We start from the raw sequence: 16,120 nt of genomic DNA, 5'->3' as shown, positions 1-16,120 counted from the left end.
TGTTTGTTCGTCAGTATTTAATGCCTCAGTACACATTATACGCCATGCTAACGGATCATCCTGCAATTTTTTGTCCTTAGAGTGGCCTGCATGTGCGTTTCCTCCGCGAGTGTCCATTCCCTCACGTCCCTAAGCCAAGCATCCATCCCGGGGGCCCTCTGTCCCATCCAAGTTATGGCCACTCGACGTCGAGCCAGCACTAACATTAAATTCAATAGTTTAAATGGGAGTTTCTTTTTTTCTAGGCTTGGGCACTAGTCCCAACAGGCAGTGTAGAGGGGACAGTTCAAGTCGAAGGCCCGTTGTGGTCGATATACGACCGACTGTCCAGAAGCTCCCCACCAGCGGACATTCCCAAGCCAGGTGTAGGAATCCCGCAGCTCTCACTCCACACCCGGGGCAACTGTCTCTCCTGTCTCTTGCATAACAACTCACCGACTGCAGGGTGAGGTAGGTGCGGTACATAAAGTTGAAATGGATGAGCTTGAAGCGAGCATTGCAAGACACCCGCCGAGTCAAAAGCCCTATGCGCTTACGTTGTACCTGGTCCAGGGGAGCCCTCAAGTCCGCCTCCCAGGCCGCCCATGCAGGCGGAACCGGGGGAGCGGAGTTGCGTCTCATGGCAGCATAAAGCAAGGTTATCAACCAACAGGATATGTAACGTGTGGGTCATCGGGGGTATTTCCGGGCTCTGCGGCCAAACAGAGCGCCCTATTGAGCGAAGTCCCTGATAGTGTAAATATCGAGCTCTCCCAAGGGCGAACGACTCCTCCGCCTGTTCGTAAGTCAGAAAGCTCTCTGAGGGGTACAGATCGGCGAGGATCTCGCATCCTCCGTCCCTCCACGCCTGGAAGGACATATGCTTCTCCAGGTCCCTCATTAGGTGCCAAGATCCAGATTGGCAGCTCCCTATGCAATAGGGCCCTGCGCAGGACCCTTTTGATGAAGCGCTGCCAGATAGCAGCGACCTGCCTCACCACATAGGGGAGTTCAGTGTCAGCTCCAGACCCTCGCATCAACGCCACCCGGAGCTCCGGCTCCGAGGCTCTCCCCGCGAGCAGCTGCGTCTCCCATGTGTCCGCATCTGCAAACCACCTAGCTGCTGGGAGGAGCTGCGCCGCATAATAGTAGAGATCAAAACGCGGGGCTTCTAGCCCCCCTCCTCAAAGGAGCGTACAACGGTGCTTAGGGCCACTCTACTGTGCCGCCCTGCCCAGAGCAGGGACGTGAGCCACAAATTCAGGGTCCGGAAAACCCTAGGGGGAAGGGGACACAAGGAGTTCTGAAGGACATATAACATCCTAGGCAGCATCACCATTTTGGCGATCGCTAGCCGCCCCATGAGGGACAAGAGTAAGGTGTTCCAGAAAAATATGGAGTTCCGAAGGGACGCGAGCACCCTGTCCGCATTGCGGGCGAGGGACAGTTCCTCCCTCAAGGTCACCTGGATTCCCAAATATCGGAAATTGGTCAGTTCCCATTTCAGTCCAAGCTCCGGTAAGTCCTCCAGTGGCACCGCTTCGAAGCCAGATAACGGGAAAATGAGGGACTTATCCCGATTAAGGCGAAGGCCCGACACGTCACCAAACTGATCCAGGAGGCGCAGCCACCTCGGGAGTGCTTCCCTGGGGGTTTTCAAGAATAAACAGCGCATTATCCGCGTATAACGAGAGAACATTACAGGTGTCGCCCACCTGAATGCCCCACTGTTGCAGTTCCGCGCGTACCCGGACCGCAAATGGCTCCATGGCCAGAGCAAAGAGCAGCGACGAGAGGGGGCACCCCTGTCTCGTGACCCGACCCAACCGCCACTCCTCCGACCTAGCACCCCCCCCCCCGCCCCAGACGCACCCGCACCCTAGGGGAACTATAAAGGATTCTGATCCATCGCCCAAAGTCTGGCCCAAAGCCCATCGTCCGGAGGACCTCTTGCAAGTATCCCCAGTCGATGATGTCGAAGGCCTTGGCAAGGTCTATCGAGACCAAGACCGTCTGTTCTTCCTTGTCCTGCACCTCGTGTTGGATGTGTGCCAGCCTCCGCAGGTTCATCGCCCTGTTGTGCCCGGGGATAAAGCCACATTGATCTTGGTGTACTAGGTGCGCCATGTGGGGGGCCAGCCTGTTGGCCAAAAGTTTCGTGAGAATTTTGATATCCGAATTTATCATTGTGATCGGCCTATATGAGAAGGGATCAAACTTGTCCCTCCCCCTGGTTTAAGGAGCAGACAGATTTCCCCTTGGGCCATACTCTGCGGTAGTTCTTCTCTTTCGAAAGCCTCCAGGAACACCTGTAGGAGGAGTGGGGCTAAGGTCTCCCTGAATTCTTGGTAAAATTCCGAAGGAAACCCATTGCTTCCCGGGGATTTGGCACGCGGTAGGTGGGCCAACGCCCCACAAACCTCTGGCAAAGTGAGGCCTGTGTCTAAATCCTCTCTATCCGAATCCTAGAGGGTCGGGACAGGTAGCCCGTCGGGACAGGTAGCCCCTGTAGATAGGGGAGATAAGAGGCCTCAGAGGTTCGCATCTACGGAATATACCTGCTGTAGGTGGGAGTGGAGAACCCCCAGGAGGGCCTGCTCAGAGTGGACCAGTTATGCGCCGCTGTCTCTAAGGGCCACAATACGTTCGGGGTCTGTTCCCATTTCAAAACCCAGGCCAAGAACCTCCCCGACTTGTCCCTCTCTCTGTGAGACACTGCCGATACTGGCCTAGGGTGTATTTGTCAAGCCTATCTAAGGTATTGTGAAGTTGCGTCCGGACGGTCTGTTCTCGCCGTTGCAATTTGTTGGGGTCTACCACCTGTTGGGCGCTCAGGAGGGCACTCTCCGGCTTCTGGAGATTGTGGAGCCGGACCCCGTAGGTCAGTCCCATGCAGGCGCCCCGCACCACCGCCTTTAAGGCCTCCCACTTGGTGGCCAGGGAAAGGTTTCCCTGCCCCCAATTAATCTCAACGTAATCTTCAATGGCTTTACCCACGTGAACTTTTCCCACCTGGTCCCGGAGGATGTCCACCGGAAGCCTCAAGGTCCGGGGGCGGACAACCCCAGACCCCCATTGCACCATGCAAGCCACTGGGGAATGGTCAGAGAGGAAACGGGTTTGATGCGTTATGTCTACTGTCATGGCAGGATCAGCGTTTGCTATCAATACCCTGTCCTGGCGACTGAGTGTGTTATGTGTGAGAGAGAAGCACGGGTATACTTCCTCTGTCGGGTGTCTGAGGCGCCAGGCATCCACCGCCCCATCACCTCTTTAAGCTGTTTCATCATCCTAGGTTTAGTGCCCGCCCGGGGTGGGAATCTATTCAAGTCGGGATCAAGGATGCAGTTGAAGTCCCCAAACCAAAGCAACTGGGTGCCCAGGTCGTGAGTCAGAGCATTCTGCAGAGACCCGTAAAACATCGGGTCGTCTATGTTGGGTGCATAGGAATTCAAAATCACCAGATCCATACCATCCAGTTTGGCTCTAATAAGCAGGTAACAACCCTGAACGTCTGCCTCAATATATTGGATTGCGAACGGTACCCCGGGCGCCACCCAGACCAGGACTTTTCTAGCATATGTGGAGAAGGACGAATTAAATAGCTGGCCACGCCATTTCTTCCCTAGTTTCTGTGCCCCGTCCTCCCCCAGGTGGGTCTCCTGCAAGTAGGCTATGGATACCTTGTGTCGCCTAAGAAAGGAGAGGACTCGATATCGTTTAGTACATGTGCCCAACCCCCTCACATTCCAACTCATGAACTTATACCCCATGATGTCCCGTAGATACCACTCCTACCGAGTGTGTCCGCACCAGTGCCCGATCTGTACAGCCAGTAATGCCTTAAACTTTTCCCCCCCAACATCCCCCTCAAATAAACCGCCCCCCCCACCCACGAGCAAGATATCAGCAACTACCAAAAAACGCCAATATGCCCTTCCCCAGCTGGTGCAAGGACGTGCACAGCTTCTCCATTTGCCCAACGAGGCAAATAAATTCCAGCAAAGAAAGGAGAAAGAACCTCTCCCCCCCCCCCCCCACCCTCTCAACCCCCTGCAAACCCACAGCTCACACAAAAATTGACGCACCGGGCTCCATTAGTCATTGCAGGCCCCAACCCACTAAAGTCACACCATCCCCCCACCATCAGTCATTCACACAGGATACCCAACTTAGAGGCCATACTACTAAGGATATCTTGCTCTGGCACCACATTACGGAAGGGGCCCCATCACTGTCCGAGGATCTGTCCCACTTCAAATACATAGCATCGTCTGTCCATAGATCTTCTTCAGGGGGGGCCCACAGCCTCGGTAGTCCCCATCGCCCTGGTTTCCGGGACCGCCGGAGCCGTTTGCACAATGCTCTCTGCCATGACCTGCAGCGTTTCCGGGACCGAAGGTCCAGAAGTTCAAAGAAGGTTTTAGCTACGTGGCCAACAATTGCTCCCGGCACTGGATGGTGCTGGGGGTCGAGACTGCAGGAGAACAAGTACAGTCCATATCCAAAGAAATCGCAGCCCTCAAAGCTGAGATTAATGGTGACAAAGCATTGACAAATGCCAAAGAGGCCCTAACAACACTGGAAGCTACTCTCAAAGACTTTGAGTTAACAACACAAAATAAGAAACTTGAGAAGCTGGCCCGTGACCTGCGATTCTATGATAAGAAGACTACCTACCCCTATCTACAGGAGGACTACTATCGTCAGGACACACAAGGCCGATTTACCAACAGGGGCTCGGGTCAACCACGTGGTAGGCGCAATTATAAGACCTTCTCCGATTCCTCTTATAGCTCGGACGGGGAATTTGAACAGTCAGGACCCAGCCATCCCCACAATGGACAAGATTACAGTTACCAACCTCGCCAGCAATCTTTTTTAGAACAGGGTCAGGGACAATGGCAACCCACAAGGAACCGAGGCAAGAACTGGTCCAGAGGCTACCAACGAGGCCAACAGTCTGGCAACCAGAGCTGGGAAGGAGGCCGCGGCAGACCCCAGAAGCAGGTGCACTTCCAGCCGGAACAGCACGGCGAGATATCAACCCGCCGCAATGTATACCATTGGTGAAAACACCCAACCCGGTAGTAAACATCTCTAACTATCAGCTCTCTGACGATGAGCTCAGTGTACTGGGAAAAGGACTCTCCTATGTACCAACGAATATTCCGGACCAATTTACCATCAGGTCCGAACTTTTCAAGTTCTTCAGAAAGGTCCGCCTGAAGTACTTTTTCCAGAAGAAAGAACCATTCAATTGTAAATCACATACTGGCTTGAGAATTCCCTCTACTTTTGTTCCGCCATCGAACACCATGTTGCATAAAATTCTAGCCTACGAAGTGGTGGTACTGCGTGATGTCAATCAAACTTTGGAGAAGCGCCGTTACCACTCTTTTAACATCATCAAAAATGAAAAAATGGCCCTCCAATCCCTTGGGAACAACAGGGAGATTATAATCAAACCGGCGGACAAAGGCGGTGCCATCGTGGTCCAGGATTCTACAAACTACAAAAAAGAAATCTGCAAACAACTGGAAGATGGCATCAGTTATAAGAAACTCAATATTGATCCCTCTTTGGCACTAGATTTCGACATCTTGTCCCTGACCAGGACGGGGCTTGATGAAGGGTTCCTTACCGAACTGGAATTCAACTACCTCAACCAGCAGACCCCAAGACTACCGACAATATATACCCTCCCAAAAATTCATAAGAACTTGAGTGAACCACCAGGAAGACCCATTGTATCGGGTTGTGGGTCGATGCTGGAACCCTTGGGTCGGTATATTGATTTCTTTCTTAAACCCCTGGATGAGGCGACTCCCACCTATCTCTGCGATACAATGCACACTATAAATATCGTGGATGGATTGCCCTTTGATGCTGAGAAACAGATCTTGGGTACTTGTGACATTACCTCACTATACACAAGTATCCCGCAGGAGGAGGCTCTAACTGTTATGACACGCTATTTAAATCTGAGGACTGCTCCAACACCTGTACCTACTGAATTCATAATAGGACTTTTGAGGCTAGCTATGATGCACAACTTCTTTATGTTCCAAGACCACTTCTACCTGCAAACCAAAGGTGTGGCGATGGGGGCCACATTTGCCCCGGATCTGGCCATTCTCTTTGTGGCTGCCTTTGAAGAGGACATCCTTCTTAATGACCGGAACCCATTCAAAGACCAACTTGGTTTATGGGTCCGGTATATAGATGACATCCTGTTCATCTGGAATGGTAATGACACCCAGTTACTTGCCTTTCAGGCATGGCTTGATTTACAATCCATGGATATTAAATTCACTTTCAAATCCGATTCAGTACAAGTTGACTTTCTGGATCTCACTATCTACAACAAAGATGGCACCTTACAAACAACTCCCTTTCGGAAGTCAACTGAGCGAAATTCGCTCCTCCAATATGGGAGTCACCATCCTAGGTCCCTTAGGGATAATCTGCCCATTGGGCAATTTCTGCGACTTCGGAGTAATTGTTCGGACAAAGTACACTATATGGAGCAAGCCGAAGATCTTATGAGCAGACTAATACCGAGGGGGTACCCTCGACGCCTTGTCAAGAAGGCCAAAAAACAAGCTTGGTATAACCCGAGGGAGTGCTTGCTACAACCCAAACTGAGTACTGACCCACAGAATAGTTGGATGGTCTGTGTAACTACCTTTTCAACGGAAAGCAATATGATAAAGAAAATTATAAATAAACATTGCCCGCTGGTTTCGGACGATATCGGCTATCCAGCCCTACCTTTACATGCTTTCAAAAGGGGCAAAAACATTAGGGACCATGTTGTCCGATCCTTCCTTCCTCCCTCCTGTGGAACCTAGAACTGTGTTATCACTTTGGAATCTCCCACCAGTGACAGGCCACCACAGATGTACCAAGTGCAAAGCGTGCAACAATTCAATTCAGACAAAGGTCTTCGAATACAAGGATCACAAGATCTCTTCAAAATCACTCACGAACTGTAACACTCCTAATGTGATCTATGCCATCATTTGTGAATGTGATCTAATCTATGTAGGTCAGACTCAACAGAAGGCAAAAGTCATGATTTTGCAGCATACCAGCAGAATCAGATGTGAGGTAGTAGGAGCTCCTCTAGTAGACCATTTCAAAACCAAAAAACACTCACCAGATAGTTTCAAGTGGGTTGTTTTGGAGAAAGTCACATTGGGCCCTAGAGGAGGCAGTATTTCCAATATTCTCAACATTCGAGAAGCAAAATGGATGTTCTTGTTTGACTCTGTAAGGTCGGGTCTCAATGAAAAAAAAAGTACTTTTGCCCAAATGGCGAATTTATAAAATCCATTACTATGTACATTTAGGTTTCTGAGCATTTACAAGATCTACTATTATATTTCTGATTATGCTGATTATTTTTGATGTTGACCTTGGTAACCATACGGCCTTTACCATCGTGCCGGATACGTACGCCGTATGCCGGGTATCCAAAACTCGTAATTCTACACTATGCATATACAATCTAAGATCGTGAATGTGTATCCTAAATTGTATGACCGACATGATAGCCAGATATCCAATATGTGACGGCTTTACCATCTTGTATGATAGGTACGCCGTACTGTGCCCTCTTCTGGGAATCTGGTTATTCAGAATGGATCATTAGTGCCAACAGTTAACAAATGAACTCCCCATATCCATTGCACATTTTCTGTCCTAGATAAATCGAATTGGGACACCCAACTGTAATGGCTGGATTTTCTGAGTAGGTGGGATCAGCCCCCAGGGGCCCCTCCAACCCAGCCAGAACGTACTCACCTTCCCTCCTCAGGACCACCTATCCAGGCACCTGGTACCTACCTGAGGATGGGGAACTCGCAATATACAAGCTCATATTATTAAGAACACCACTAAATCTATAGGGATACTAAGAATACTCACTGATTACTAGGGATATCCATACCCTACACCACACTTATTTACATCAGTTGGTCTCGCGGCCACCCTGACCCAGACCGTTCTACCCTAGGGCAGATATGACACACAATCCGGTGCGTCTACACCCGGGCCTGCAGAACCCAATGCTCCCTTTTCCAAACTGTTCGCAATCCTGCGAAACTACACGTTAGTTCGACCTCCTAACGCTCTCACTTATTCAAACCACAATCCAGTGGGTATCCACACTGGTAATCCTCCCCAGTGCTCTCATTAACGCCGCATATCAACGACGACCACATTCCTATGAACACCTATACATATATATTGGGAAGTCTCTTCACTAAGGGTCTGCTACTACAATAATATTATGGGATGGTGTACTAACTTAGTCCCTTGGTTGCAAGTCTCCTCTCTCCCTCACTATTACTTACCTGATCAGGGGTAGCATCTGTTCAAACAGTAATACTTACCAGGAGTGATTACCCTCACTGTATGGGGATAAAGATATACACACTATGTGACTGAGTTATTTCTTGATTTAAGCGCTCCTACCCCCCTTTTTGATCCATTAGTGGCTCAACAGCAACTGGCTTGAAGCCAGGATAACTTTATCATAAAAGAACTCATGCACACTAATTCACTAATTAATGGGGTCATTTATTATTAGTACAATATAAACCTTTACACAGATCTGACAAAGACTATAGGTAGAACACACCGCTTGAAAGAGAAGGATTAAACATAACAGGAACACTCCGCTGAAAGGGAAAAGATTAGACATAAAGTGTAAGTGTAACTAATGTGATGAAAACAATATCACCTGATTAGTGTGAAGTCTTGTTCTAGCTGTCATCTGGGTTCCTCTCTCGTCTGTGCCTTGGCTCATCTCAGACTCTCTCTCTCCTGCACTCTTGGGTACACCTCTGCGCTGATCACTCTGTCTCTGGACTCCTCTCCCCCACACGAACTGTCTCCACCTTCTATCTTCAATCTTAATGGTTCCTGCCGCTCTGATCACCGTTCATTCCACTAGCTTATTCACTCTGTCTCTGCGCCAATGTCCAATTAACTCCATCTGCTCCCATAGGTTAGTCCACGATCTCTCCTCCGTCTCTTCTAAAAGGCATTACTTCAGACTCCAGCTATTCACACCTCCTCCTGATAAGCAACTGCTTCTGACTGCTTCCTTCAGTTCCAGCTCACTATTCAACTCAGCTCTTCTCCAGCTTGAACCCTCTCTCTCTCTCTGCCAACTCCACTCCACTGCTCGACTCTCTGCTGGACTCCCTCTGCTCGACTCACACTCTGCTTGACTCTCTGGCTGACCGACTGACTCCGCCTCTGCACTTCACTGATATAGAATGCTGTTTCCTCATGGAAAGTTCCATCCATCAGCCTGCCGCCCACCAGGTCTCTGCATCACTTCGCATCAAGGACACACACCCAGCTGGCCAGCCTTTTGTGGTGTCTTCAACACAGAGAATAATACAGCCTACCGATAAGGGCCGGCCCAGACCGGTTCTCTCCAAGTGAAAAACAGCCTTAACTATAAACTTTGCCTTTGCCCTGAAAAGCCTCTCAGCTTCATCAAGATGGAGTCCCTCTAGCTGTAGGCCTGTAGGCCTGAAAGGGGTGAAATGCTCCTTAGCTCTGTCAGAATACCTACATAAACCATCTAATATGTCAAAGCCAATAGGCAATAGACAGGTGAAAGTCAAGAATAAAGGCATATTAAGCAGCTATCCTCTTCTAGATCTGGAAAAAAGGGCTTAAAAGGGCCAACACAGGCTATGAATACCTATACTAGATGCGAGCAAGATTAATGATCTATATCACTGCTAAACAAAGCCAAAAACTCTGCCATTACATTGCACCCCTAGATCCTTATCTTGCGAGCATCAATAAACAACAACAACCATCTAAACAAACATCAACATAATCTATCCAACATAGGCTAAAAATACCTATCCTAGATGTGAGCAAGATTAAGATCTATATCACTGCTAAATAACTCTGCCATCCACCCTTAGATCCTTATCTTGCGAACATCTTATAAACAATAACATCCAGATAAACAAACATCAACACAATCCATCAACAAATCAAAACCTAAAAAACTCCCTAAAAACAATAACAACTCAAGGAAATTCCACCTGAAACTCAATTGTAGGGAATAGAAACCTAAAAACAAATTAAAGCACCCTTGACTTGAATGCCGAAACATATCTGAGATTGGATCTGATAACAAAAAAACTAACCAAAGCATCCTCAAACTAAATGTGCCTCAACTTCTAATGATAACTGGTGAAATCTAGTGATGTAGGGACTTATGTGTTGAATGAAAACAGCAAGGGGCCTAAATGGGGCCTACTTCGGACAACTTAAGCCTAAATGAGGCCTACCTACTATTGTCAACTTAAGAACTAAATGTGTTTCAACTCCTAATGAGAAAACAACAAAGGGCCTAAATGAGCCCTACGTACTATAGGCAACTTAAGCTAATGATGACTCATAAATGAGGCCTACCTACTGACATTTGTCAATTTAAAGTGAAATCTGAGAAGTAGACATGATAAACTGTGTCAAGGTTTGGGCAAACATTAATACATAATCATAACAATCCAAAGTTTAAGGTAACCACCCTTTGATCAATCAAGGTGAAAATGTAAGAACAGTAAAAAAAAAAAACAACCCCATTTCTACAAGATAGCTGGTGTAACATCAAGCTTTTAAATCACACTGTGGAACACGTGTGAACCACCATTCAAAAAAAAAAAAGGTCCTTCATTGGCAAAAACTGTTTTGAAGAAAACAGAAAAACTATAATAGGTGACATGTTTTTTGCTTTAAAAGTGGGGCCTGCTTGTCCAAGGGATTATTCATCAAATCCTTTTAAAATTCTGTAACAAATAAAACATGTTTGTGGTTTTTTTTTTTTTAAGTGGGGCCTGCTCGTAGTGATGTCAACAAAAAATGCAGGCCAAGCAATTATGTCCAAATTCTTCAGTGTAGGCCACCACCCTGCATCCTCGGTATCCGGACACTTCCTCCAATGCGGCCATCCATCACCCGGTCTGGTCAGGTCTGGTCTGGTTCCATCATCCAAAAATAATAAACTAAAATAAAAACATGAAAGTAAAAAGCTAAAACAAAAAAAGAAGTGGAAGGGGGAGGGACCCACGCACAACCACAACTTCAGCAATCCTAGGAACAAGAGAACAAGTATCATTATTCTTGTAAAATAAAATTTTCCATTTAAAAAGCACCCCGGGTGCCTTTCATTATTGAAAAGAAAATATCCTAATTAATTAAAAACATTCAAAATTTAACTTTTAATAACATTAGCAGGGCCTAACATACCCTAATCCTTACTAAGCCAGCCCCTCCCTTCAGAGCAGGAGCCACGCTACAGTATGAAGCTACTTGAAACACTGCCATATGATGAGCCTCTCCAAACCAGCCCCTCCCTTAAATAAACAAGCCATCCGCGGAAGAAAATTGGATTGTAGCCAATCATAACGAACAGGGACGTGATCGAAACTTGCAGAATGAAGGAAAAAAAAACTCGTCTGCACAAACCAGCTGGTCTGCCAAGGTCGACAAACAAATACTTTTGCCTGTTCTCATGCCTGATTTGTGCTAACCAACGAAAGCTATCATTTTAAAAAAACAATTCTGTTACAGTGTACTGCCAATTAAAAAAGCTCCAGTTTTTAAAAAGACTTTTGTCCAACTAATTCAGCTAAAGGCAAGACACCTAAAATATGGGCACTTATTTAGAAAGGGGCAACTACCTTTTGCACACAAGATTATACATTCTGCATTTGGGAAAAAAACGAATTAACATGGTCCATTGTCAGCTGCTGAAAAGAGAAATAATTTGTAAAACAACATAAAATGCAGATACATTTCAACATTGTATTTAATTTAAGGTTTTGCTGACACATTTATAAAAGCATACATTTTAATTTACATTTGGGAAAATAATAATGTTACATTTTAACATTTTTTTCTTTCAAAGGCACATGGTTGCCTTCCACTAATTAAAAGCACATGTTACCATGCACTGTCGGGCAAGATTGATTATTCTCAACCTATCATTATTGCAACCAGCACATTCCTGTCTAGATGGAAACCCCTCACAGAAATAATTAATGAAAACAGCTCCGTAGCGTACACTCTAACGGGCCATCTTTTTAACATTTCACTCATTTTAAAAAAAAAACACAGCTCTCTCCGTAATCCGACTGGTTGATTTATAACCACATCAGTTCCAAGGCAAACCCACACAAATTCGTAGACGCATTTCAAAAAGAATGTGAAATGAACAGAACCCTTTGCAAAGCACAAGATGTTACCTTTCCGTCAAGAAACTGACAAAGCACATAGGCAGACCAAGGAATCAAAAAAAAGTCAAAATCAAACCATCAAATATTCCACTGACTTTTATAGTCAGGTCAGATAACCATGCATGTTGACAGCATGTAAAAAATAAAGACTGCCATCTCAACTCAAGATATTAACCCTTTGGCAGCTCAAGCAGAATCATTTCCCAATGTCCATTGATACATGGGAAAATCATGATCACATTTCTTCACGTTTACAGATGACACGTACACATATTTTCAAAAACGTTATCCCCAAGCACCCGAGAGAGATCCAGCTCTCTCCTGCCAAACGTAATGATAACATGCCCTGTCCAAGCCATGACCACATGGCGCTATTCACAAGCCATATTTACAAGACAAACTTTTCACAAACAACATTTCCAAGGCGCAATGCACAAGGAACACAACAGATCAACATGAGAACATGCACCTCACAAGCCACAATAATATGGCGCTATTCACAAGTCATATTTACAAGGAGCTATATTCAAAGAACTCCACAGATCATATTACAATGAACACATTTCACATTGCACAGCATAAGCAAATGCAGCAAGCAATTGAATGGGCAATTTAAAAGCATTTTTTACACACATTTATACAATTGGACCATCACATAGATGTAACTGGCTTCCTCATGTAATGCCATCCTTCAACTCTGACAGTTTAAACACCAAGATGAAAACCATTCCTTCCACCCTGAATAAACCAAATGCCATGATGTAATGCAATCTCCTCACGCTGCAACTGTTCAAGCCCATAGATCTAACAGGCTACATAAACTGCAACATTACGCCAGATGGAACCAGCGTTCAGGGCACTCCCTCAGAACACATGGGAAACAATCTAAGCACATGGCCAGGCACACAGGCTTCGTAAGATGACGACTACGCCAGATGTAATGGCTGGCGCTCAGGGCACTCCCACACAACACATGGGAAACAATCTAAGCACATGGCCAGGCACACAGGCTTCGTAAACTGTCCGACTACGCCAGATGTAATGTCTGGCGCTCAGGGCACTCCCACACAACACATGGGAAACAATCTAAGCACATGGCCAGGCACACAGGCTTCGTAAACTGTCCGACTACGCCAGATGTAATGTCTGGCGCTCAGGGCACTCCCACACAACACATGGGAAACAATCTAAGCACATGGCCAGGCACACAGGCTTCGTAAACTGTCCGACTACGCCAGATGTAATGGCTGGATTTTCTGAGTAGATGGGATCAGCCCCCAGGGGCCCCTCCAACCCAGCCAGAACGTACTCACCTTCCCTCCTCAGGACCACCTATCCAGGCACCTGGTACCTACCTGAGGATGGGGAACTCGCAATATACAAGCTCATATTATTAAAAACACCACTAAATCTATAGGGATACTAAGAATACTCACTGATTACTAGGGATATCCATACCCTACACCACACTTATTCACATCAGTTGGTCTCGCGGCCACCCTGACCCAGACCGTTCTACCCTAGGGCAGATATGACACACAATCCGGTGCGTCTACACACGGGCCTGCAGAACCCAATGCTCCCTTTTCCAAACTGTTCGCAATCCTGCGAAACTACACACTAGTTCGACTACCTAGTGCTCTCATTTACTCAAGCCACAATCCAGTGGGTATACACACTGATCTCATACTCAGTGCTCTCACTAACGCCGCATATCAACGACGACCACATTCCTATGAACAGCTATACATATATATATATATATATTGGGAAGTCTCTTCACTAAGGGTCTGCTACTACAATAATATTATGGGATGGTGTACTAACTTAGTCCCTTGGTTGCAAGTCTCCTCTCTCCCTCACTATTACTTACCTGATCAGGGGTAGCATCTGTTCAAACAGTAATACTTACCAGGAGTGATTACCCTCACTGTATGGGGATAAAGATATACACACTATGTGACTGAGTTATTTCTTGATTTAAGCGCTCCTACCCCCCTTTTTGATCCATCAGTGGCTCAACAGCAACTAGCTTGAAGCCAGGATAACTTTATCATAAAAGAACTCATGCACACTAATTCACTAATTAATGGGGTCATTTATTATTAGTACAATATAAACCTTTACACAGATCTGACAAAGACTATAGGTAGAACACACCGCTTGAAAGAGAAGGATTAAACATAACAGGAACACTCCGCTGAAAGGGAAAAGATTAGACATAAAGTGTAAGTGTAACTAATTCAGACTACCTCACCTATTAGAAGGAAGATTTCTCTCTCTGCCTCTGGTGGGATTAGGGCTCTCTCTCTGCCTCTGGTGGGATTAGGGCTCTCTCTGTCTCTCCCTCCTTCACCACATCACCACGCCTCTGGTTCAGTTGCTCCAGCTGACAGCCTTCTTTGATGCTCTCTGCACTGCTTTCTCTCTCCTCATCTTCAGCAATCGTCTGCCTTCTTTCTCCATTCAAGAACTGCCCTCTATTTTGCAGCTCCAGCAGACATCCTCTCTCTCTCTGCAAGCTGTTCTGAGCTCCAAGCTGTTCTGAGCTCCCAGCAGTTCTGTGCTCCAAGCTGTTCTGAGCACTACGCTGAACTGCACACCATGCTGAGCTGCACTCCAAACTGAACTGAACACCAAACTGAACTGAACACTCCTCCTCTCCTGTAGCTCACTAATATGGATTCCTCTCCCCTCATGGAAATTTCCACCGGAGGGCTGTCTCCTACCGAATTCCTGTGCCAGCTCCCAGGCTTCCACGCAACCGCAGTGGCCATCTGCTTGTTACGTCTGGGCCCAAGAGAAAAACACATTTCTCGGATAAGAAGCAGTCCTAACTGGATTTCCCTCTAGCACAACAGCCTTAACTATAAACATTGCCTTTACCCTAAAAAGCCTCTCAGCTTCATCAAGATGGAGTCCCTCTAGCTCTAGGCCTGTAGGCCTGAAAGGGGTGAAATGCTCCTTAGCTCTGTCAGAATACCTACATAAACCATACCAATGTGTCTAATATGTCAAAGCCAATAGGCAATAGACAGGTGGAAGTCAAGAATAAAGGCATATTAAGCAGCTATCCTCTTCTAGATCTGGAAAAAAGGGCTTAAAAGGGCCAACACAGGCTAAGAATACCTAATACTAGATGCGAGCAAGATTAATGATCTATATCACTGCTAAATAAAGCCAAAAACTCTGCCATTACACCAACCAATTTAGTCTCAGTCCGAGATTCATGATATTATGAATTATGGTGCTACAAGGTGTATAAATAGACTCCATGCAGTCTGTCCTACGCCGTCCCTAATTGAACATCTGTTCCTAGATGTACAAACATATTGAATGGTAGTTCAATGCCTTCAACTGATTGTCCCGTATACAACATCGTTTTAGGGACCCATGCGGTATACACCACCAATAATGTGTAAATGGCCCAATATATCGCGGTGTAAATATTAGTTTTCCGAAGAGTCTTGGATTTTAGATGATAATTGATCTATTTGGAAAGTATTGGACTACTCGCTCTAAGCAACCTTCGGGAGTCTTTTTACCGTTTCTATGATCACCAGCGCTCACGTGATCGGAACTTCCATCAGGAAGTTAATATCCCTTCTCACTTTGACGGCGTATGCTGACTAATGTGGATGAACTGAACCCCCTTTGAAGCCCGTGATTCTCTCTCCAACAGGTATGCTAGTCAGAACTTTACTTTTAACATTAGCGGTCTATTTCCGATAAAACGGTAATCATCACCTGCTGGTTTCATGTCTTAGCAGATTCTTTATTTACGTGTGTGGCTACCTCATCATGATATTCTAGACCCTCGAAGCCTGGTTTTAAGGTAGGCCACTTATGACTCTGCTAAGCAT

The 16,120-nt window shown here is 46.4% G+C and overlaps 1 protein-coding gene across 1 annotated transcript in view; it reads left to right on the top strand.

Annotated features, from left to right (window-relative positions):
* Positions 1-16,120, top strand: part of LOC147666193 (peroxisomal biogenesis factor 19-like) — a 109,351-nt gene that overhangs the window by 68,609 nt on the left and 24,622 nt on the right. The window lies entirely within an intron of this gene.

The sequence above is a fragment of the Lissotriton vulgaris genome, unplaced genomic scaffold, assembly GCF_964263255.1.
Source record: "Lissotriton vulgaris unplaced genomic scaffold, aLisVul1.2 SCAFFOLD_637, whole genome shotgun sequence".
Taxonomy (NCBI): domain Eukaryota; kingdom Metazoa; phylum Chordata; class Amphibia; order Caudata; family Salamandridae; genus Lissotriton; species Lissotriton vulgaris.
The sequence above is the reverse complement of the archived record's forward strand: the minus strand, read 5'-3'. Positions and strand labels throughout refer to the sequence as shown.